The sequence below is a fragment of the Pelodiscus sinensis genome, chromosome 1, assembly GCF_052426305.1.
Source record: "Pelodiscus sinensis isolate ZL-2025 chromosome 1, ASM5242630v1, whole genome shotgun sequence".
Classification (NCBI taxonomy): Eukaryota; Metazoa; Chordata; order Testudines; family Trionychidae; genus Pelodiscus; species Pelodiscus sinensis.
This window is the reverse complement of record NC_143052.1, coordinates 47,897,122-47,921,740: the sequence shown is the minus strand read 5'-3', so window position 1 is coordinate 47,921,740 and position 24,619 is coordinate 47,897,122. Positions and strand designations below refer to the sequence as shown.

The 24,619-nt window shown below is 40.3% G+C and overlaps 2 long non-coding RNA genes across 2 annotated transcripts in view; one reads left to right on the top strand and one right to left on the bottom strand.

The window, feature by feature from the left end:
* Positions 1-24,619, bottom strand: part of LOC142829510 (uncharacterized) — a 117,665-nt gene that overhangs the window by 43,772 nt on the left and 49,274 nt on the right. The window contains exon 2 of the long non-coding RNA XR_012903944.2: positions 19,958-20,131. This is a non-coding gene — a long non-coding RNA (uncharacterized LOC142829510). The remainder of the gene's footprint in view (positions 1-19,957; positions 20,132-24,619) is intronic.
* Positions 8,555-23,600, top strand: LOC112545697 (uncharacterized). Its single transcript, XR_003089243.3, has 3 exons — positions 8,555-10,673; positions 13,454-13,512; positions 20,053-23,600. It is a non-coding gene; the product is annotated as an uncharacterized LOC112545697 (long non-coding RNA).

Below are 24,619 nucleotides of genomic sequence, written 5' to 3'. Positions count from 1 at the left end.
GACACTAGTACTGAAACAAAGAGTACATTGTTAAGACAATTGCAAAGGCTTCTGAGAAATGTTTCCCTTTGAAGAAAAATACAGCTTGGCTCTCATCAACTGTTAAACACAGGTGAGGAAACCTTGACCATACTTTCCAAGGGAGTGCAGCATGAAAGAAACTGTGTCCACAAAAGAAAATATAGAGGGATGTATTTAAACTGCTCTCCGTTCATTACTGGACAAAATAATATTGACATACTTTTTTTGACCAGTGGCACTGTTTGAAAACATTCACTCCCCATCCATGCATGAGGATTAAAACATGGCTAATATTTAAAAATAAACTTGGGTTCCCTCCTCATTTGATTGAAATTTCTAGTGCTCAGCAGGAGACAAAATCCCCATCCATAACTGCTTTGTAACTTTATTTTGAATTATATAACTATGCAATTTTTACATTCATAATGAGCTATGCCCATCAATCAGCATAACAAGCCATAATCCATGATTAACATCATTATAAATTATCTTGATTTTGATCTACTTTTCACCATTGGGCTACATTCTTAGAAGGTGTAAATTAGCACAACTCCACTGAATTTGACCTCTTAACTCCACTGGAAAGAGATCTGATTTACATTGTTAGCAGTTATTAGTTACTGATGAACATAGACTCAGACTCTATGCATTTTTTTATAGGGAAGGAGCCCTAGTTAACATACTCCCAGAGTCTGCTTGCATCTCTGCCTGTGAGCAGATCATGAAATCTGGTGGCTGCTAGCCATTCTGTAGCTTTGGAGTATTTTCTGTTTCTCAATGCGGATCTGCTAGGTTCCTTTGCCTGACGTTTTATTGGGTTTTTTTGTTTGTTTGTTTGTTTGTTTGTTCTGGTTGGTTTGTTTGTTTGTTTGAAGTTTATCAGTGATATGGCACCTAAATAAAAACCACTGAAGAAATCTGTCCAGAGAGAAACTGACATCCAAGCCTGATGCACAGCAGTAAGCAGCTGTAAGTAGCAGGACTCCCGCAACAGCTGTCCATTTTCTTTGTGCTCTGAAATAACCTCCGAGGAGTCAGGTGCTGAGGCATTTTCTCAAGAAATTTCATTAAAAACAATTTTACTGGCCATAACTTCTATGGAAAAAAGGCTGAAGGCCAACCTTGATGCCAACAAGCAGTCAGATTTTGAAACTGGACACAAATATGGACTCAGTAGAGGAGAATTTCTAACCTGTGAGTAATTGACAAGAGGAATTAAAAGCTGAAATGGCCACTTTCATGCTCACTTAATCTGCATTAATACGCTGTTATCTAGGAAAGTGGAGACTTCAGAGAAAAGTTTACAGTAACTTCAGTAATTGGTCATTAAAAAAATAAATCAAGTACTAGAGCTTATAAGCAGTTGTGCTAGGGTATATAGTGCCCATTCGGCAGAGGAAAGTGCATCCCATACACTGTTTATATCTCTCGAATGCCAACCTATAGAATTAGAAGCCCACAGTTAGGGAAAAACCATTCGCAGAACTGAAACAGTGAGGTTAATTAACCATTGAAACAATTTACCCAGGGATGTGGTCCATTCTTCAGCAATACAGCTGGCCTGCAACAGCTGCCAAATTAGCCATGCAACCTGCTTGACTGCCAAGATCAGCAGGCTGGCTCTTAAGCTGCCCTTGCATGCCCTTGTTTCTTGCTTCTGCTTTGCCTCTGTCTGTTTCCTCCCTTGAGCTCCTCCATGCCTGATCCCCAGCTCACTCAAGTTCCAGATCTCTGTCTTTGATCCCTGGCTCTGACTTAGGCTCCTGAGTACAAATTATGGCTTGATTGCCTGGCTCTGGTATTCAGTTCCAGGCTTTGGCATCCCTGGCTTTGGCAACTGATACAGCTCAGACTCTGACCACTAGGCTTGCTGCCTGCTCCAGCCACTGGGCTAAATTATCCAGTCGATTGACAGCTTTGGTATTTGAGGATGTTGCTTAGTTAAACAGGGATAATCATTCTCAAGAACATTTTATCAGAATGAAGGCAGAGGACAAATAATGGGGTAGACTCCCACCAAATCTGCATTGCTCCATTAATTTCTGTTGATCTACATCAACCAACAATATGAGCCTATGTCATTTGTCCATTGTAACGTTTGGAATGAAGGAAAGTATAATTTCCAGTTGAGAACTCTCCTCTACTCAGTCAGTGTGTCTCCTGAATAGCAGCAAAGGAAACGTTATTTCCTTAACTCCTCCACTGCTTGCTCACTCTGACCTGGAGTAAATAGAGCGCTAACATTCCAGCTCGCTATACATAGAGGCTACGTCTACACTGGCCCCTTTTCCGGAAGGGGCATGTAAATTTCACTAGTCGTCGTAGGGAAATGCGCGGGGGATTTAAATATCCCCCGCGGCATTTAAATAAAAATGTCCGCCGCTTTTTTCCGGCTTTTAAAAAAGCCGGAAAAGAGCGTCTAGACTGGCCCCGATCCTCCGGAAAAAGTGCCCTTTTCCGGAGGCTCTTTTCTTACTTTGAAGTAAGAATAAGAGCCTCCGGAAAAGGGCACTTTTTCCGGAGGATCGGGGCCGGTCTAGACGCTCTTTTCCGGCTTTTTTAAAAGCCGGAAAAAAGCGGCGGACATTTTTATTTAAATGCCGCGGGGGATATTTAAATCCCCCGCGCATTTCCCTACGACGACTAGTGAAATTTACATGCCCCTTCCGGAAAAGGGGCCAGTGTAGACGTAGCCATAATATATTGAGCTGTTAGCCAAAATCCATGACCAATTCCATTTGCTAAACTTGATCAGTGAGAAACCCACGCAAGTCAGTCTGGTTTGCTCTATTGTTTCTATATCAAGTTTGGAATGTAATGACTTATTAGGCCAAGCTACCCTATGCAGCTCATAACATAGTGGGCTGCTAAGAACAGGTTTCAGCAATTCCACCCTAGTCCACTTGCCTTCTAAATCTGAGTTCCACTTCTCCTACATGCAGTTGATGTATAGCATCTTGCTCCATGACAGACTATTCCCATCCTCTGCTCAGGGGCTATGCCCCTATACTGTTGTATCCTCTTGGTACAGCTACCATTTTTTAATTGATCTAGCTTTTGCAGTCATGGAGTGTGCATTCTTAAAGAGTCCTGAATGATAAAACTGTCACTGACTAATTTAAGATACATTATTTTCATTCTTTGAGAAGAAATTATTTAGCCACAGAATGGAGAGTGACAAAGCTCCAATAGTAACTTGTAGAACATTTAGTAAACAGTTGGTAAACAAATCCCTGAGGCAGGATGTAACTTAATGAGAAAAACCAACACATGATAATACAGAATTTAAAATCAGTGACTGCAATAAAAAAGATGTCCAGCATCCTGGTCTCTTAAAAGTTAAACCAGAAATATTAAATATTTTAGGGCAAGGTAATTCCCAAATAATCTGGAGTCAGTAGAGCTTCAAGTTCTTTATTATTTTAAGGGCCTGAACATATCCTGTTGCTTTTTTGAGCGTAACTTGAAAGCATTAGTAGTTATAAATAGTTGAGAGCACAGCTTTCTAAGTCCAGTTTTTGGCAAATTAACAAAGATCAGCATAAAGATAAAACTATGCAATCTGTAGGAGGAGCTTTGAGAGTCTGTTACAAATAAGGGCACAAGTCTTTAAGCCAGCCTTATTAGTTTTTCAAGGTCAAACAGATTTCATAATTGTCCTATATGAGACTGGGTTCTTGGCCGTAAATATTTGCTTGCTGCTCACTTCAGTTCAAACAGAGTCTTGGCCAGAGCTCTAGGATTACCTCTTTCTACAATTAGAGCATTACTCAGACAGAGAACAAATTTCAGCTTTATTTAGTCTTTATCCATTAAGAGATTGGATAATATTCCTGAAGATATGCTTTCAGTTAAACATTATCAAGAAAAAAGTGGTAGAGTTAAAACCTATAAATCACTCAATATTTTTATTTGATCTTAGGCATATTTGGGAAAAACATTATTTTAACAGTCTCAGTATTTAGGTCAAATCATTGCAAAAATGGTCAGATATTGTGACAGACAAAAGGCTTAGGTTAGGGCTACGTCTAGACTACAAGCCTCTTTCGAAAGAGAGCATCTAGACTGCAACCTCTTCTTTCGAAAAAGTGAGCCGCTTTTTCGAAAGAGAGCACCTAGGCAGTCTGGATGCTCTCTTTCGAAAAAGCCCTATTTGCATTCAAGAAAGCCTTTTTTCGAAAGAGCACTTTTGAAAAAAGGCGTTCTTCCTCGTGAAATGAGGAGTACTGCCATCGATTTAATTTTGAAAGAACGCAGCTGTAGTCTAGATGCAGGTGAAGTTTTTTCGAAAAAAGGCTACTTTAAAAAAAACTCTGCAGTCTAGACACAGCCTAGGATTGGAGCATATTTTTCTGTCCCTTATTTTCTATTTTCTTCTATCTAGATAAAAGAATTAGTTGATTTGTGTTATGTTCCCCTGAAATGAAAGGATTGACGAGGGGTATCAAAAGTGCAGGCTGGTCTGCTAATTAAATCGCAGCAAAACTAGGACTTCTGTGGATTTCTTGCTGAATTTATTAGAAGAGGAGAGATTTGCATCCATTCTATCTGATAACTATCTATTTTAATTTTGCATTTGTTATTATCTTAAACTGGTTCATAGTTATAACAATGCAGGCAAAGTTGTGAAAGCCAAAATTATAACTGGGTTCAAAAAATAATTAGATAAGTTCATGGAGGATAGATCCAGCGATGTCTATTATCCAAGATGATTAAGGAGGCAACCCCATGCTCTGGGTTTTTCTAAAAATCTGACATCCAGAATCTGGGACTGGACAACAGGAAATGGATCTCCCAATAATTGTCCTGGTCTGTTCATTCCTTCTGAAGCATGTTGCATTGGCCACTGTCGGAAGAGAGAATACTGGTCTAGATGGACAATTGGTCTGGTCTAGTATGGCCGTTCTTATGTTCTAATTTATGGTTATTTAAGAAGGTCATTGATGGGCATAATACAATTTGACTGAATGACTGAAGAGCAATCATGACACCTGCTACAAAATCATTAACCTTTTTTTACTGCAGGGAAAAACACTGCAATCTAAGACTGGATTCAAATCCCACTGAAGTCAGCGGAAGTCTTTCCATTGATTTCAGTGGACTTTGGATTAGGCCCAATATGGAAGAACATTTATACAGCCAAATTTAGATATCTTTATTCACTCCCATGGAGAGTTTTCTGAAAATAGGTTGAGTAAAGAAGAGAAGACTATATTTTGTCCCATTGAGACTTTAAAGTTGCTCTAAAATAAAGAGCTTAATAAAATGAGGCAGAAGCAAATGAAAGTTGGGATAATATCCCTGTTACCACTAATGCTACAAACAGAGATTTGATTTGTTAATAAACTACTCTCCTGAGTAGGAAATGAGGAAGAAATGCTTTGTATGGACATACTACAGTGCATGGATGGTATTTTTGATGGAGTTTAATATTTGTGCCTTTACACTGATGCTGCTAAAAATACTCAGAAAACAAACTGACTAGTAGCAGATGAAATTAAGAGAGAACAGGTTGGCACAATGAGACTGGATTCTTAAAACCTATTTTCTGCCTAACTTTGAGATTTGAATTTCTCTCTAATTTATTGCAACAGCCTGTATTGATAATAGTAGCACTCAGCTTCGCCCAAGTTAATGTAATAGCTCTATTATGACAGAAATATATATAATCTGAGATACATGATTATAGTCTACTTCAGATTATTTATTTTGCCAGTGTATGTAAAAGCCCACAAGCTATTGTAACAGACAAACAATGCATTAAAAGTAAGTTCAGTCTGTAAACAGCCATCCAAGAGGTTATCCACCAAAATACGGAAACCGGTGGATAGAGGTAAGTGGAGAATTTTACTACCAAACATAGTCAAAGGGAGGGTACTGAAAAAATCACAAAAGGGCTTGAAATGGAGTGGACCAATTAAACCTGGACAGGGGGAGATGCATCAAATATCAGTACCCAGGCTGCAGAAAGCTGTAAACCTGCAATCATGATTGTGAACAGCCTTTCTGCTAGTCCAGTGGGCAATAGCACATCACAAGGATAGAGAAGAAGCCACAGTACAAATGTATTTACAAGTAACTGACCCCACATGGACAGCTGAAGATGAAATCCAGGGAATGCTACCCTTCTGATTTATTGCCACCAACACACAGTAGCTAGGAAGAGAACGTGAAATAAAAAGAGGAACTTTGGCGTAGTGATTTTACCCTGGTTGATCATACACCAAAGAGAAAATTGAAACACTTACACAAGCCCAGACTGAAACTAGCATTCAGTCATGGACTCATGCACCCCTGAACCCACAAAAAACAGCAGAATCCCCTGATGGTGACAGAGGCCCAGACCAGCCATGCAGAAAAGATTCTTCCCACAACCCAGAGCTCAGAGGAAGAATAACTGAAGGTTATCTTGATTAAGTCTGCACTCTCTATTGAGACATCAACTAACCACATTTTTTATTTTAACTAGTGTGTGCTCTCTCTCCTTTATGAGTCATAGAAAACTGGCCTAGGAGATTTCAAATGATAAATTTCAGCAATTGCATTTGATAGTCTAAACTTGTCCCTTTGGGACCAGTCCATTCAAGTAGTAGGGAAGTGCCTTAAGAACAAGTGAATCCTGGAAAGTGTGATAAATGTGTTCAGTACTAAAAAAACTGAGCTTCTCCTGTGGCCCATAATAGTCTAGTCTCTCGCAGGCTGTCAGCCTTTGGTCTTGTTTGAGTTTGAGGGTTTGGGTGGGTTCTGGGTGGTGTCGGAGGCCTGTGATAAGCAGGAGGTCAGATATAATGATCTGGTGGTTCCATTCTGGCCTTATCACTAAGGCTTTATGTCTCTCCTGACCATAAAGCTTCCAGACACAGTCACTACACACACATATCATATGTATTCACTGATACAGCAGTTGTGAAAACACATACAAAACACTGAGAGCAGGAAGAAAACACATGAGCCTTACTAGCATGCTGAGGGAGACATCAACAGAACAATTGTTGGAAAATACCTTCTTTTTCTACTTCCCCAGTAAATAAAACTTTGTGAAACAGTCAGTATGTACACAGTTACTGCCACCGTTTCCAGACATTGTGAGGTTGAAAAACAGCTGCTTCCACCACAGAGTGCCCAGCAATCTACCCAACTGTGGTGCATGTCCTAGAAATGTCCATGTAATACTTAGTACTAGATATACCCACTAGCAAGGTAGACACAACACAAGCCCATTTAGGATGAACTGACCTCAGTGAGCTATGCTGCTGATCAGCAGGCCCAAATGTTTGCTGCAGTCCAGAGGTTATGTCCCTGTCAGCAATACCTCCTGTAAAGGAAGGTTGCATAGCACCGAAACATTATGTGTCATTCCAACAGCGATAGTACCTAATAGAACAATTAGTAAGTATATGAGGGGGGGGGGGGGGGGGAATCTAAACTCGGGGGAGGTGAGTTTGCCACAAAAAAAGAAGTCTAACTGACTTAGTAAGTACCATTACCATGGCAAAGGATTCCATCTGTAAATAGTTTAGAGGGCAAAGTGCCTGTGACAGGACGTCATTCATTTTCTAAATATATTAAGGTCACCAGAATTTTTAGCTAATATCTGTTAACATAAGAGCTGGCCATTCTTCAAATTCTGACCCTTCCCTCTAGTTCTGTATTGCTTACTTCGCTATCACTTTGGCCTACGGTGTTTGTTGTCGGCCACCGATCTTTTGACTGTGTAACACAGTGATGCTGCAATCATAAATGTATTTCTGTTAAACCCCAAATGACATGAATGCTCAAATCATTCATATTCATAGCAGCACAATTTTATTAGCCTATCAGAGGGGATAGATCTTCGCTAGAAAGCAGCTATTCACATGGGCTGGGAATTGGAAGTTTAGTATTCATTTTAACAGATTTTTTCCCCATACTCTTTAAAGATGTTGATGTTCTTGCTAAGCTTTGCATTTAGAATGAGTCATAGCTGTGGTTTAATATTACAGAAGGGATTTCTATCTGGACTCCTTACAAAGCACACATTTTTTAATTTATATTTGAATCAGATGCAGGAAGAGATTAGCAACTTCAATTCATTAACTGTAAACAACCCAGCTCCTCCCAGCCTGAAATTTAGTAGAGATTTACAAATAACATTCTGGTGGGGGATGTAGTTCAAAAGAATAAGGTAACTATTCTTGAAAAACAAAATGTTGATTCAGCAGAGGGGATTGTTACTGCAAAAGACAAGAGGAAATCCCAGAAATGAGACTGAGCATGTAATGACATGAAATAGATCAAGCAGGCTAAAGGTGATGGGTGTGTGTTTAATTTTTCTGCTTTAGATACAAAGAAACAGATGTAATGTCAACAGTACAGACTTTGGCTGGAATGAGCATCCCATTCAAAATAACATGGTGTAAAAATATTATCCTTTCAACTCTGTTCATTGTGGTCACACTTATAATAATCTGGAATAACAGGTAAACAGAATGTTAATTGAATTTGCAGATACAAAACTGGGCGTGCTGTGAGCACAGGGAACTAGAAAGGAAAATGGCAGGAAATGATTCAATGTGGAATAATATAAACTAGTATTATGAGAATGAAATTATCCAAAGGAGGAGAAATATTTGGAAAGCAGTAGAGCAGAAAAAAAGACAAGGGGCTTAATTTTCTAGTCTGGCTAAATGGCACTTAGCATAATACCTGATTCTGGGAGCAAAGACGGCTATAACCCTCTTTTTTGTTTCTCTGATCATGATATCAATCAGTATGTGTTTGGTATCCAGCATCAATCAGAGCAGCCTAACAATCAAAGCAGTTTTGGATACACAAACCATCTATGACCAGGCCCTTATTAAGTGAAACCAACTAGTGAAAAGTGATCTTCTGAAACAGATAAGTGGTTTTTTTTGTGTTTGTTGTTGCTTGCACAGATGTTTTATGGAATGACATTTTCAATTTAAATAGGAATGTCTAGTGCTGTATAGATTAAAATAAAATCTAAGATGCTTTGACATTTCCCCCTTTAGTAAATCTCATAATGTACTGTAATTATTCAAGGCCTGATTTTGATCTCACTGGCAACAATGTAAATCAGCAGTGACTCTGCTAAAGTCAACACCAATGTAAAATTTCTATAAACAAGATTAGAATAAGGCTGTTATAAATTGTTCTTGGTGAAATGTGTGTTTATCTGGGACAGCCAAGCAAGCTTCGCTGGTGAAACTAATGAAGAGGAAAAAGATCTTCCAAAACAATTTTATTTGAAAAGGCTCCAAGTTGTACATTCCAGCCATGTAAGATAGGGTCCCTTAACTAGAATGAGTCTGAATGCCTCTGAATGATGGGCTCAACATTGTTTTTTTTTTTTTTTTTTTCCATTCAATCCTCCCTGGTCCTTATAAACTTTTTTTGTAAGCATCAATATTTACAATGCAGAGACTAGGATCATTTGATGTAGTGAAGGCCTGGGACTAAAATAATGAATGTCTTTTTCTGTAGAGGGGGGAAGGGGTAAGTTTAACAATTTTGAAGTAGGAATGTTAAATTTTGATTAATTAACTAATCATATAGATGATGGGAATTCAATCAACTATTCAATTAATCAGTAAGGACTTCTGCATTCCACCTTTGAAATGCTGCATGGAGCCTTGGGCCAGCACAGAGTTCCACTGACCCCGGGCTCCACACGGGCACTTCCTCTTTGAAATGTACAAGAGCCCCAGCGGGCCATACCGCTGCCCCCTCCTACAGAGCTGGAGAAAATCAGGTTTTAGGTTGGCTCCCTCCACCACCCTCTCCTCTTCTCAACCTCCCACCCCCCATTGCCTCTTTGTGATAGAGGCACCCGGGGGGGGGGGGGTAGAGGAGAGGTGGGGAAGCAACTAGTCAACTAGTGTGTCGACTATCTGATAAACTTTTGCTTAGTTGATTAGTCGCTTACATCCCTATTTAGATGACATTTGCCAAGGATAATTCTCTAAATACACTGAGGTTTGAGAGCTGCTAGAAGGTCATGTGTGCATTCTGGTGAATTTTAGATGATTTTCACCTTAGAGGGTGTGAAAAAAAAAGGACTAAGAAAGAAGAATAAGTTTATAGTTAAGGCACAGGACTGGATTTTAGGAGATCAGGAGACTTCTTCTGTGATCTGTCATGTCTCTTAATCTCTCTGTGCCTTCGTTCCCCAACTGGGATATTTCCTACCTCATAGGGATGTTATGTTAAAGCTGATGATGACTTCAGATACTCTGTTGAGGAAGAGCAGAAAATTCTCAAACAGAAAATAACCAAAAATGTGTGCAGTATATAGAAGTACCTATAGTGGCCGTTGAATCCGTCTGAGGTCATCAGAGAAATCATCCTTTGAAAAGTGCTGTTCCCAGAATCCCTTTCTGCCTCAGGGCTCTCCCTATCTATACGCTTCTCCAAACTTTCCTCCTCATTACTAGTTCTGCTTCCTTCTCTCTCCCACTGAAAGCTGCTCCCCTTTCTGTCCCCTTTTCCTCCTTCTTTCAGGATTACTTCACACCTTGCTTCTCCTCAGAGACTGATCTCTTGATGCCTTGCAGCTCCCTGCAATAGACACACTCCAGTTCCATTCATCTTGCTGTGCACAGCTTCAAGGAGGCTGCAGGGGGCTGGAACTGGCTGCTGCTCTGGAGAAAGAGGTGAGGAAACGGCTGCTGGCAGGGTGTCTCTCTGATTTTCTTCTTCAAAATGTGTTATTTCATCAAACATTCAGAAATAAACAGCAAATGTTAGTGTTATAAAGCAGAAAGCATTGAATCCTCCAGTCTTCAAGGAGTCCTTACTCCTCATGTCTTTCAGGCAGAGCCATGTGTCAAAAACTCAGCCAGTCCCAATCCCCCAGAGATTTTAACTTCACATTGACCAAGTCTTTAGATCTGCTCCTCCAGATGATATGGAAAGTGATCACAGGTAGGGTTATAATGTTACCTCTAGTCTTCAACTTTTGCCATGAGCTTCTCCAGCTGTACTGGCCACTTATTGCTCAGGCAATGGTTGACACCTACATTGATGGGCCAGGCTGAATGGCTGCTTCAGTTTTATAGCTAGTATGGCCAATACTGTTTGAATGCAGGAGGCATACAAACTATATATTAGGAAAACATATAATACTAGTTTAAAATATATTCACGTACAAATCTCTTAAAAGACAATGAGAAACCCTGTAGCACCATTAAGGTTAAGGCTTGGTCTACACTAAACCTGGCAGGTTGGCTTAAAGGTATGCCAAGATGTGTAGCTGAATTTGGCTTACCTTAAACTGAGCCACCGCAGCATCTACACTGTGGGAGGATGATGGGAGCACACTCTATTTGCCTCATTTAGCACAGACACCTTAATTAACAAGGTTTTTTTTCTTTCCCTCCCCCTCTCTCCTCTTTTTCTGCTATTTATTTGTACCTCTGGACCCCTTGCTCCATTCATCTGAAGAAGTGGGTTGTGCCCACGAAAGCTCGTGATACTATCTATATTGTTAGTCTCTAAGGGTACATCTACACTGCAGGCTAAAGTCGAGTTAAGATACACATCTTCAGTTATGTTAATTGCATAGCTGAAGTTGAAGTAGCTTAACTCGGATTTTGGTGCTGTCTACATAGCAGAAATTTGAAGGAAGAACACTCTTACTCCAATTTCCCTTACTCTTCATGAAATGAGGGTTAAAGAAGTCAGAGTAAGAAGCCCATTATTTTGCAATTATTTCAAAATAGCAGGCTTGCTGGGTAGACACACACTCTGGATACGTCTACACTAGCTTGTTAGTTCGAGCTAGATAGGGTAATTAGGGCAAGCGGAGTTGCAAATGAAGCCCGGGATTTAAATATCCTGGGCTTCAATTGCATGTTCCCGGGTGCCATCATTTTTAAATCCCTCTTAGTCCGAACTCCGTGCCCGCGGCTACACGCAGCACGGAGTAGGTAGTTCGAATTAAAGATCCTAATTCGAACTACTGTTACTCCTTGTGGATATACAGGTAGCTCCACGAGGAATAACAGTAGTTCGAATTAGGATCTTCATGTGTAGCCGCAGGCACGGAGTTTGGACTAAGGGGGATTTGCGGGACTAAGGCGGCTTCATTTGCAACTCCGCTTGCCCTAATTACCCTACCTAGCTCGAACTAACGAGCTAGTGTAGACATACCCTCTGTTATTTAAATAGTAATACAGAGGTAGCCATGTTAGTCTGATCTTGCTAAAACAAAAGGAAAAACTTTGTAGCACTTTAAAGACTAACAAAATGGTTTAATAGGTGATGAGCTTCCGTGGGCCAGATGATCTGAGGAAGTGGGTCTTGCTCATGAAAGCTCATCACCTATTACACCATCTTGTTGGTCTTTAAAGTGTTACATAGTTTTTCCTTCTGTTATTTAAAAATAATGTGAGTTATTTCAAAATAAGCTTGCAGAATAGACATAGCCTAAGGTGTTACAGGACCATTCACACTTTTAAATCTGTTACGGAGAACACTTCTACACTGCAGGGCTAAACTCAAAATAAGCTATGCAACTTGAATTACGTTAATTGCTTAGCTTAAGTCGAAGTAGCTCATTTCAACTTTTGGCACTGTCTACACAGCATTATTTCAATGGAGCATTCTTCTCCTGACTATCTTTACTCCTCATACAATGAGGGTTACAGGAGTCAGAGTAAGCAGTCCTCCATCTCAACATTATTTTGACATTGTCAAAATAACTGTTTTTGTGTAAATGCAGACTATGTTATTTAGGAATAATGTCAGGTATTCCAAAATAACACTGCTGTGTAGACATAGCCTGAGTGTCCAGGGAGATTGAAGTGCTCTTCTCCTGTTTTTTGTATGTTACCATTCTTGATTTGTGTTATTTTATCCTTTGGTGCAGAGACTGTCTGGTTTGGCCAATGTACATAGCAGAGGGGCATTGCTAGTACATGATGCCATGTATCACAGTAGTAGATGTACAGGTGAGTGAGACACTGATGGTGTAACTGATATGGTTAGGTCCTATGATGGTGTTACTTGTGGAGATTAGAGGCAGAGCTGGCAACAGGGTTTATTACAGGGATTGGTTACTGTTTCTGCTGCATGGTTTGCAGTTGCTGGTAAATATTTTGCTTCACCTTGAGAGGCTGTCTGGGAGGTCTGGCCTACTTCCCAAGGTCTGTGCAAGTGAAAGATTATTTTCCATATGTTGTAGATCACTGATGATGTGTAGGAGAGGTTTTAGCTGGGGGCTGCAGGTGATGACCACCCAGTGTTCTGTTTTTTAACTTGTTGAGCTATCCAGCAGTAGGTGACTTCTGGGTACCCATCTGGCTCTGTCAATCTTTTCTCTCACTTTTATATAAATCTCTTTTTTGCAGGAGGCTTGTGTCACCAACCAAGAGAACTGGAAGTTCAAACATCATTGACTTGAATGTATTTTTTTAAACTTTTTTTAATTTAGGAGCAATCCTGCACTGTTTAAGTCAAAGAGAGTTTTGCTGTTGACTTCAGAGAGACGAGGTAAGCCCTTTTCTCAGCTATTGTACTACTTTCTGTACACAAACATCTTAACTTTCATGTTACACACACAGTTTCTGGCACTGATTGTTTGGTCCTTCTACTCCATTCATCACAAACAATATTCTCATATTTCAAGTGAGCAAAATTTACTTTACTGTACTTTTAAAATGAATTTTGTTTTGGTTCCAAGACGCTTTAATTTTTGTGCTACAAGGAAACAGCTTTAACTTTGGTTTTGCTCTGGATTCAATTAAGCCTGGGAAGTCATTATAAGAGTTGCAGTATTGTGTCTTAAAGAGCCGTTGCCCAGGACTACCATGCCCAGCTGAAAAGGACATATTTATCTAACATTCATACTTGTTTGCATATGTGCGCTGATATTACACTAGCAGATTAGTGTTTTTACTGTAAATATTTGGGTTACTCTGTTTAAAGAATAATTCACCAAGTTCTATGTTTTCTAGATACATTTGCTGACCCCATACTCTGGCACACCTAGCAATGCACCTTGTTGTTTCAGAATAGCCTATTTAAGGACACCCAGGGTGTGTCTAAACTGCACCACTATTTTGAGATAACTAGTGTTATTTCAAAATAACAATGAGAGCATCTAGACAGCCATTCCATTATTTCAAAATAATTTTGAAATAACAGACGGCTTATTCCAAAATCTGTAAACTTCATTCTACAAAGAATAATGCCTATTCCGAAATAGCTATTTCTAAATAAGGCGTGTGTAGATGCTCCACTTCTAGTATTTCTAAATAACCCTTCAGCAGGGCCATTCTAAGTAATTCTTCCTAGGGCTCTAAATCGAGATAGCATGTCTACATTAGGGAAGCCTGCCTCAGACTAATTTTGAGGCTTCCCTGCAGTGTAGATGTGCTATTTCAGAATAACCATTCCAGAATAGCTTATTTTGAAATATGCAGTGTAGACGTACCCCCACATGAACAGCAGAAAAAAATGTTTTCGATTCTGTTAATGTCATGGTGTTCTCTTAGGAGATCGAGCCATCTCAATGTGAAAAATTTAAGCAAAGAATACTTGACCTCCATTTCATCTGTCTCCTTCTTTTTCCCCCTCCTCTGGGTGCCGTTTCCCTCCTTTTTTTGTTTTTCCTTCAACACGATCCATTGTATGTACTTGAAGACATCTCAGAAATAGATGTTCAAATGTCTGCCATACAAACGGAAGCTGACAAATATGCTTAAATTAATCTTATTAATCAATGGGTTGCTTGTTTGCACTATACTCACTATATTTGATAAAGCTAACTTTCTCATTACGAAATGAGAACAAAAAGTTATATATAGACTACAGCCTGTACAATGGCACAGTTATACCAATCCAGTTGTGCAGCTGTAAGTTCTCCCATGTAGCCGCTTTATACCAAGAGGAGAGAGCTCTCCCACTGATATAATTAAATGACCCTCTATGAGCGGTGGTAGTGAGGCCGAAAGAAGAGTATCTCCCACTGACACAGCACTGTCCACAACAATGCCTCTGTCTGTGTAACTTATTTTACTTGGTGGTGAAGAGGGGGGTCCTCATCTGAAGCAAAATAGTTATGCAGACAAAAGTGCTACTGTAGACATTGCCTAAGGCAAAATCCCACAAATTAAATCAAATGCAGGAGATGTTCACCGACAATATTCTTGTCAGCAAGATAAGGAAGTATGGATTGGATAAATGTACTGTATGGTGGATAGAAATCTGGCTAGATTGTCAGGCCCAATGTATAGTGATCAACTGCTCGAAGTCTGGTTGGCGGTCGGTTTCAAGTGGAGTGCTCTAAGGATTGGTTTTGGGTCGGCTTTGTACAACATTTTTCTTAATTACCTGGATGAGGGGATAGATTGCATCCTCAGCAAGCTTGCAGATCACACTAAACTAGGGGGAGAGGTAGATATGTTGGAGGGCAGAGATAAGGTACAGAGTGACCTAGACAAATTAGAGGATTGGGCCAAAAGAAATCTAATAAAAACATAAGAATGGCCATACTGGGTCAGACAAATGGTCCATCTATCCCAGTATACTGTCCGCTCACAGTGGCCAATATGAGATGCCTCAGAGGGAGGGAACACAACAGGTTATCCTCACACGATCCCTCCTCTGTCACCCACATCCAGAGAAACAGATGCTAGAGACACTGTCCGTACCCAGCCTGGCTAATAACCATTGATGAACTTAACCTCAATGAATCTATCTAGCTCTTTTTTGAGCCCTGTTAAAGTCCTAGCCTACCAAGAACAGGGTAGGACCACTGCTCAGTGAGGAAGGTGAAACAGTAACAGGAAACTTGGAAATGTCAGAGATACTTAATGACTTCTTTGTTTCGGTCTTCACCGAGAAGTCTGTAGGAATGCCTAACGTAGTGAATGCTAGTGGGAAGGGGGTAGGTTTAGAAGATAAAATAAAAAAATAACAAGTTAAAAATCACCTAGAAAAGTTAGATGCCTGCAAGTCATCAGGGACTGATGAAATACATCCTAGAATACTCAAGCAACTGATAGAGGAGGTAACTCAGCCTCTAGCTATCATCTTTGGAAAATCATGGGAGACAGTAGAGATTCCAGAAGACTGGAAAAGGGCAAATATAGTGCCCATCTATAAAAAGGGAAACAAGAGCAACCCAGGAAACTACAGACCAGTTAGTTTAACTTCTATGCCAGGGAAGATAATGGAGCAAGTAATTAAGGAAATCATCTGAAAACACCTGGAAGGTGGTAAAATGATAGGGAACAGCCAGCATGGATTTGTAAAGAACAAATCATGTCAAACCAATCTGATAGATTTCTTTGATAGTATAACAAGTCTTGTGGATATGGGAGAAGCGGTGAACATGGTATACCTAGATTTTAGTAAGGCATTTGATATGGTCTTGCATGATATTCTTATCAATAAGCTAGGCAAATACAACTTAGATGGGACTACTATAAGGTGGGTGCATAACTGGCTGGATAACCATACTCAGAGAGTAGTTATTAATGGTTCTCAATCCTGCTGGAAAGGTATAACAAGTGCGGTTCCTCAGGGGTCAGTTTTGAGACCGGCTCTGTTCAATATCTTCATCAACGATTTAGATATTGGCATAGAAAGTACGCTTATTAAGTTTGCAGACGATACCAAGCTGGGAAGGGTTGCAACTGCTTTGGAGGATAGAGTCATAATTCAAAATGATCTGGACAAATTGGATAAATGGTTTGAGGTAAACAGGATGAAGTTTAATAAAGACAAATGCAAAGTGCTGCACTTAGGAAGGAACAATCAGTTTCACACATACAGAATGGAAAGCGACTATCTAGCAAGGAATACGGCAGAAAGGGATCTAGGGATTATAGTGGACCACAAGCTAAATATGAGTCAACAGTGTGATGCTGTTGCAAAAAAAGCAAACATGATTCTGGGATGCATTAACAGGTGTGTTGTGAGCAAGACATGAAAAGTCATTCTTCCCCTCTACTCTGCGCTGGTTAGGCCTCAGTTGGAGTATTCTGTCCAGTTCTGGGCACCGCATTTCAAGAAAGATGTGGAGAAATTGAAGAGGGTCCAGAGAAGAACAACAAGAATGATTAAAGGTCTAGAGAACATGACCTATGAAGGAAGGCTGAAAGAATTGGGTTTGTTTAGTTTAGAAAAGAGAAGATTGAGTGAGGACATGATAGTTTTCAGGTATCTAAAAGGGTGTCATGAGGAGGAGGGAGAAAACTTGTTCATCTTGGCCTCTGAAGATAGAACAAGAAGCAATGGGCTTAAACTGCAGCAAGGGAGGTTTAGGTTGGACATTAGGAAAAAGTTCCTAACTGTCAGGGTGGTCAAACACTGGAATAAATTGCCTAGGGAGGTTGTAGAATCTCCTTCTCTGAAGATATTTAAGAGTAGGTTAGATAAATGTCTATCAGGGATGGTCTAGTCAGTACTTGGTCCTGCCATGAGGGCAGGAGACTCGACTCAATGACCTCTCGAGGTCCCTTCCAGTCCTAGTATTCTATGATTCACCACATCCTCTGGCAAGGAGTTCCACAGGTTGACTGTGCATTGACTGAAGAACAACTTCCTTTTGTTTGTTATAAACCCACTGCCTATTAATTTCATTTGGAGACCCCTAATTCTTAGGTTATGGGAATAAGTAAATTATTTTTCTTTATTCACTTTTTCCACACCAGTCATGATTTTATAGACCACTATCATATCCCCCTTAGTTTCCTCTTTTCTCAGCTGAAAAGTCCAAGTTTTTTTAATCTGTCTTTATATGAGACCCGTTCCAAACCCTTAATAATTTTTGTTGTCCTTTTCTGAACCTTTTCCAATGCCAATATATCTTTTTTTACATGAGGCGACCACATCTGTACATAGTATTCAAGATGTAGGCGTACCATGGTTTTACATAGAGGCAATAAAATATTTTCTGTTTTATTCTCTGCCCCTTTTTTAATTAGGTTCAACAAGGACAAGTTCAGAGTATATTTTACAACGTATTACAACAATGATTCATTATTGTTAAATAAAATACAAGCATGACTATAAAATAAGATTAAAATAAACTTAAGATATTTATTTGGATATAAAATGATGAGTGGGCTCAAAGTAGTCAATTCTAATATTACATGATTACTTTCACCAATTCCATTTACTCCTTCTACTTTTTGCTGTCCACTCTGGTCCCTTGCTTCTGTCCTCTCCCTATTCACATAGGTCTTCTGTGTGTGATGGCCGTTACTCCCACTGGAATACACTATGTCTATGTAGCACTGTCCAGGCTTGTAACCGTTACAAGGCATAAAATTACCTCGTTGTAAAATTCTATTGGGAATGCCATGAAGCATACAGCTTACAGAAACACAGACAAACTATGATTCATTTCCTTTGTTCACTTTTCATTAGCTGTTTCTGTATGAAAATGAATTTAAAAAATTAAGCGCCAACATTGGCAACATTATGTTGCCAATGGGGAATGTTCTGTACATGCTACAAAAAAGTCCCCCCTTTTGGACCTCCGAACAAGTGTATATATTCTTGATTTAGAATGCAAAATCTCCTCCCTTTTTTTCTCTGACTGATCTTCCTGAAGAATCTATAACCTCCTAGAAAGGTTGAACCTCTCTAGTCTGACACTCTCTGATCCGGCAACAGCTGTGATCTTGCATGATTTTAGTTATCCAGATGTCCATTTATCATGGGCGTGGCCAAGTTTTCCACAGTCCTATAGAATTTGTTTACAGCTAAAAGTCCTGGCTCCCTGTGTTATATGCTGTTATTTAGCCCTAATTCACCCTTAAATGTCTTCTAAGAGCCCAATAAGCAGTGGAAGTGTTGGTAACTCTGCTAGACAACATTGACCTCCCCGGGGTCAGCAAATTCTCTGGTTTGGCACTAGTCAGGTCCCGAGGGTGCAACACTAGAGAGGTTCAATTGTACTAATAATCCAGTAGTGAGTTTTATCTCATCAAGACTTTGTGATATCAATTAAGTCATTGTTTAGTTTATGTACTAATACTTCCTGTTTAATTTCTGTTTATTCACCATACTTCTTGCATTTGTATATAGACATTTAAGATGTTGAACAGATTTCCCTCACTGATTTCCCTCTTGTTGCTCCTATGACTTTGTTGTAATTTTCCATCTCTTACCCCACAATCTAAATTCCCTCTAAATTGTGAAGCTGTGCAGCTGACTATTAAGAGCCATGTGGGTGCTCAGGGCTGTGGCGGGGAGGGATGCCACTCTCCACACCCCAGATGTGCTGCAGCACCCCTATTCTACACCCCAGTCCACCTCTCCCAGTCTCTCCCCTGGTCCCAACCCAGTCCCAGCCCAAAGCTGTTGCAGTTGGAGAGAGGCACCTCTTCTCCTCGCCCCCCTCTCAAGTGTTTCAGCAGGGAGAGAGAGTTGGGGGAGTCTTCTCTCCCACTTTAGTCCTGGGGCACCCCAAAGTCCTCATCCCCAGTGCCACCCCAGCCAGAGCACTCCCCCCCCCCATGTCCCAACTCTCTGTCCCACTCTGAACCCCTCAGCCTTGTCCTGCCACATGTATTTTCCTATGTGCACCAGTAAGGAGGTGAGTTGTTACATAACTTCCATATTGGTGCACATAACAAAATTCATTCCACACATGGGTGGGAAAAATTAGAGGGAACATTGCCCACATCTAGCCCCTTTTTTATGCTAACCTATGGGCTTGTGTCACCTGCCTTCTTTGAACCTAATTTAAAGCTCTCCTCGTGAGCTTGGAGAATCAGAGCATGAGTCAGTGAAATCAATGGGAGTTAGGTGTCTAAATATCTTTCAGGATCTAGGCTTTCGTGTCTCTGTGCCTCAGTCACCAATCTGTAAAATGGGGTGCATCACTTCGATTTCCTTCATCACAGCTATGATGGGAGGATAAATACATTAAAGATGGTGAGCTGCTAAGACACTATGCTAATGGGAGTCACACAATTACCTGCATTTTTTGTAGAATGCAATTAGAGCTGGCTGCTGGGTTGTACATAACTGATACAAGCTGCACACTTAACTACTTTCTTCTGGCTCTTGCAGGAATTATCTCATGGTCCTTGCGATGCTGTCTCCTGACTCATGCCACAAGGAAGTTCTGGATGGGAACCGCTGATTCCTGCTAGAAGAACAAAGCAGCACGATTACTTTAAAAAGTAGATTATTCAGAAGACATTGTGAACTGGAGGAGTGTGTTTGTCATGTGAACATAGCACACGTAGCTATGCCTTTTTTAATCACACATGGTAACATATCCCAGGTTGTGCCACAATTCTGCTGGCAGGGGGAGGGAGAGCAGAGCAGGAAGAAAGGTGGATTCAAACCAATTTTGTACTTCCCTGATCCCAGTGATCCTAGAGGCTGTTTTGACCCTGAGTGTATGTTGAAGCATCCATAACTTCCGCCAGCTTGGAACAAGGGCAGTAAGGCCAGGGGATCACCAGTGCTCAGCACGCTACAGCGTGTCCCTGTGATAGCTCTATGTGATGGGTCAGCAGAGCGTGCAGTACAGCTAACTATGCCCTCTCTCCCCCAGCTGCAGCATGCTATTAGATCCACAGTCAGGCCCCTTTGTACTGCTGGTGGAGTGCAAAGGCGCTGGAGTAATGATCAGGCTGCAGCCCATACTGCCTTTTCCTTTTGGAGTAGGGGAATGTGAATGTGGCTTTATAACAATTCACCCTTCTTTTTTCCTTCTCCATGATTAACCTGCTGGATATTTTTCAGTGAATTTTATATTAATTTATTTGTTTTTGTAATTTCTCATTTGTTTCATTGCTTTGAAATACTTAGTCAGAACTACTTTTTAACAGTGAGGGTAATTAACTACCAGGACAGCTTATCTGGGAATATGATCGATTCTCCATCACTTGCACTCTTCAAATCAAGCCTGGGTATCTTTCTAAAAGAGATGCCATAGCACAAGCATACTTTATGGAATTGTAGACTGTGGCCAAGTCCCCCAAGCAGCAGGGTGGCCTAGTAGTTAGGTCCCAGAGTTAGCTGGTGGCCTGGGGAGTAGGCCCCTGCCACTGAGGCCTTGGGCCTAGGAATTCCAGCCTCTTATCAGAGTCTGGTTCTTCAGTTTGGGGTGTAGCCCAAGAGTACAATTTCCTTCAGTGAAGGTTCCTTCTGGTTCTCCCCCTTTGTACTGGGGCAGGGGTTGGAGTCTTATGTGCTCCTATGGCTGACCCAGTAGACAGCTCTGGCTCAGGTCCTGCAGATGGCAGAACCAGCTCCTGTCTCTTCATTGGTCAGCCCCTAACTGAGCCAAGTTCCTCTCTTTTATTCTCTCTCCAGGCCTGGCATTGGCTGCAGATAAAACAGGGCAGGGCTAGTCAGGCCTTTTTTAATCCCTGCACTGCCAGGCCCGCCTCTCATTCCCTCACATAGACATTATTTGGTAAGGCTCTTTAGCCTGTGTGAGGGAGAGTGTTAGGCCACATGATCGGATCATTTGTGGCCTTAAAATCTCTGAGGCTATGTCTACACTACAGGACTACATCTACACTGGCGGCTTCTTGCACAAGAACAGCTGTTCTTGTGCAAAAACTTGCCGGGTGTCTACACTGCATGCGAGTTCTTGCACAAGTAAATTTACAGTCTAGCATCGGAAAACAGGGCTTCTTCCAGAAGAGTTATTCCTTTCCCCACGAGGAATAAGCCCTCTTGCGCAAGAGCTCTTGCACAAGAGGGCAGTATAGACAGGCAACATGAATTTCTTGAGCAAGAAGCCCCTATGGCTAAAATGGTCATTAGAGCTTTCTTGCACAAGAGAGCATCCACACTGCCATAGACGCTCTTGCACAAAAGCACATCTCTTGTGCAAAAGCACATGCCAGTGTAGATGCACTCTTGTGGAACACTTTTTGCGCAAGAACTCTTCTCCCAAACAGTTCTTGCGCAAGAAGCTGCCAGTGTAGACGCAGCCAGGGTTTCTGCGCAAAAACATCTGTTTTTGCACAAAAACCCGCGGAATGTCCACACCTCAAGCATATTTTTGCACAAGAAAATCTACAGTCAATCGACGGATCAGAGGGATTTTTGCGGTGTAGGTATACCTTCTTTTTGCGCAAAAGTTCTTACGCAAGAAGGTGTGTGTGGATGCTCAACGGGTTTCTTGTGCAAAAAGAGCATATCGCAAAAAGCACAGGTGATCTGATGGCCATTCTGTGGCCATCAGAGCTTTCTTGCACAAGAGTGTCCATGTAGTGTGGATGCTGTCTTGCACAAAAGCACATCACTTTGAGATGTGGACACGCTTTTGCACAAGAAGTTTTTGCAGAAGATCTCTTCCACAAAAAGCTTCTTGCACAAAAACCCTGCAGTGTAGACAAAGCATGACTGTATGAATCTACATGCCTGCCTATTTCCTATCCCTTCTCCTTTTAGAAGCCTAGCTCAAAGTAAACTTTACATGCTGCACTGGATTTTCATTTGCCAGTGACACATCATGGTGACTTCTGTGTCTACACAGTACCTAGATCTTTTGAATCCAGGAAAGTACCTTCAAATGTAGTCTCCCTTCTAGGGCACTAGTTTTAAAATGGTGTCACTTAAAGTTATACCAATATAAAAGCAGTGTGAAGGAGTCAAAAATCGGATATGTATTGATAATCACTTAAATTCTGACCTTCCCATAGATTTTTCTTCTTATCTGACTAAAAGAAGGTGAAGAGTTTAGCATAACCTGGAGTTTACCAACATTTTAGATTAAATTAGAAGCACGTGATTTTTTTCTAAAGACTCTTATGTCTTATTATATCTTTTTGTGTTGGGATTTACAGATTGCCATATTTCATAACAAGCAAATGATTAGGCATGGAGAACACTGACTCACCGTTGCTGGTTTGTTTCCTTATGCAAAGTAATAAAACATGTCCTAATGTGTTAGGACAAGGAATTTCCAAGAGAATGTGCTAGAAGCAAAGGACTTAATCTTGCACCAATGAAGTTGTTGGGCATTTTGCTATGGACTTCACTGAGAGCAGGATTAGGATCAAGCTGAATATGTTGGAACCTACTTCTATTAAATCTATTTGTTCATGCACTTATACCATATAACCTAGAGAAAGATTTTTTATCCTTTATCCTTGCCATAAAGTGTTGTTTAAGTCAATGACTTTAGCTTTTATTTAAGTTTTGGGTTTTTTTTTTTGTTTAAGTCAATGGTTTTAGCCAATGTTTTGGTGACTACACATGAACTGTGCACAGAATGTTAATTTTTTTAAAATAAATAAAACAATTAAATGGTCCCAATGAATGATCTTTATAAACTTTCTGCATGGTAGGGCACTTTTATATTTGTAATGGGAAAGTATTCTTCTTTTCACAGCTGTTACCTGGCCAAAAAACAATGCATTAGCACAGCCAAAAAGTGGGAGTTGAAAGGAGCTATTAATTTCCTGGTGTTTTCAGGATTATAGACTATAAAGTTTCCTGGTTTTCAGACAGTTCTCAAGAGCACGCCTTGGGTAACCAAATTCAGCTCTCAGTTATACTGAACTAACTCCCAATAAAGTTACTCATGATTTACATCAATGTGACTTTGTATGTTATGAATATATCTTGTCCTGTTGCTCTTCCTTAAATCCAAGCAAAAAAATCACTTATCTGAACCTCATCCTCTCCATGTTCTTTTGTTTGTTTATGCTTCAGCGGCACCTTGTACTAGGATCCCATTATGCAATATTGTGTATGAGCAGGGAAAGAAAAAAATATACTGGGGCATGACACTGTATATTTTTATCCCAGCTCTTGGAATATTGAAAAAATGGAGATTCACTGACTGCTGGAGCTGTTTGCTTAATATAATAATACAATCTAAACCTGCTGTTTTGGAAGGCAAATTTTAAATGTATATGGTGTAGGCTCTGGCCAAATAGTCATTATTTTCACATCTTCCAAAATTCACAGGAATCACAAACAACACATGTTGTCTTGCTACCATGTACTACCCCTTTCACACTGAAAAAAATGGCAATAAACAGTGAAGCAGGTTACATTAAACAATGAGAGTAATAATGTTAAATCAGATTCTAGTCTCATCAAAATTGGGTGAGTCCTTTTCCTATGAGCCTTACTGGTAGCTTTGATTGGTTGTTTTGTTTCGGACATTGACAGTTGGCTTTTGTCTAAAAACAGTTCATAACAGTTTGGCTATGAAATAAGTTATCCCAGAACTATAAATCTATTGAGACAAAAGAAAGTGCTCTAGGATCATGGAATATTTTTATAAAGAGACAATGCAAATAAAAAGTTATGCAGAACGAAGAGTTAGGTTGCTATTTTTTATTCTGGAAGCCAGAAAAAATTATTATTTGTTTTTGCATTTGAAATTCAGGTCTTACCTACCCTTGAAGACTCTATGGATACTGGAGAATTAGTAAAATTATAAGATTCCTACGTCTAAAGAATAAAAGTATATCAGTTGATAGGGGAAGTGATTTATAATCAGACTGTTAAAAATGCTCTTTTTTGCTTGTTTCTATTAATACCTGTTTCATTTCAATGTTCAATGACCATTTGGAGCAAATTGTTAAAGGTTCTAGAAGGGGAAAAAGGCCAGCACGGGATTCCCCCGATGCTATAGAGGTAAGCAATCGCTTTC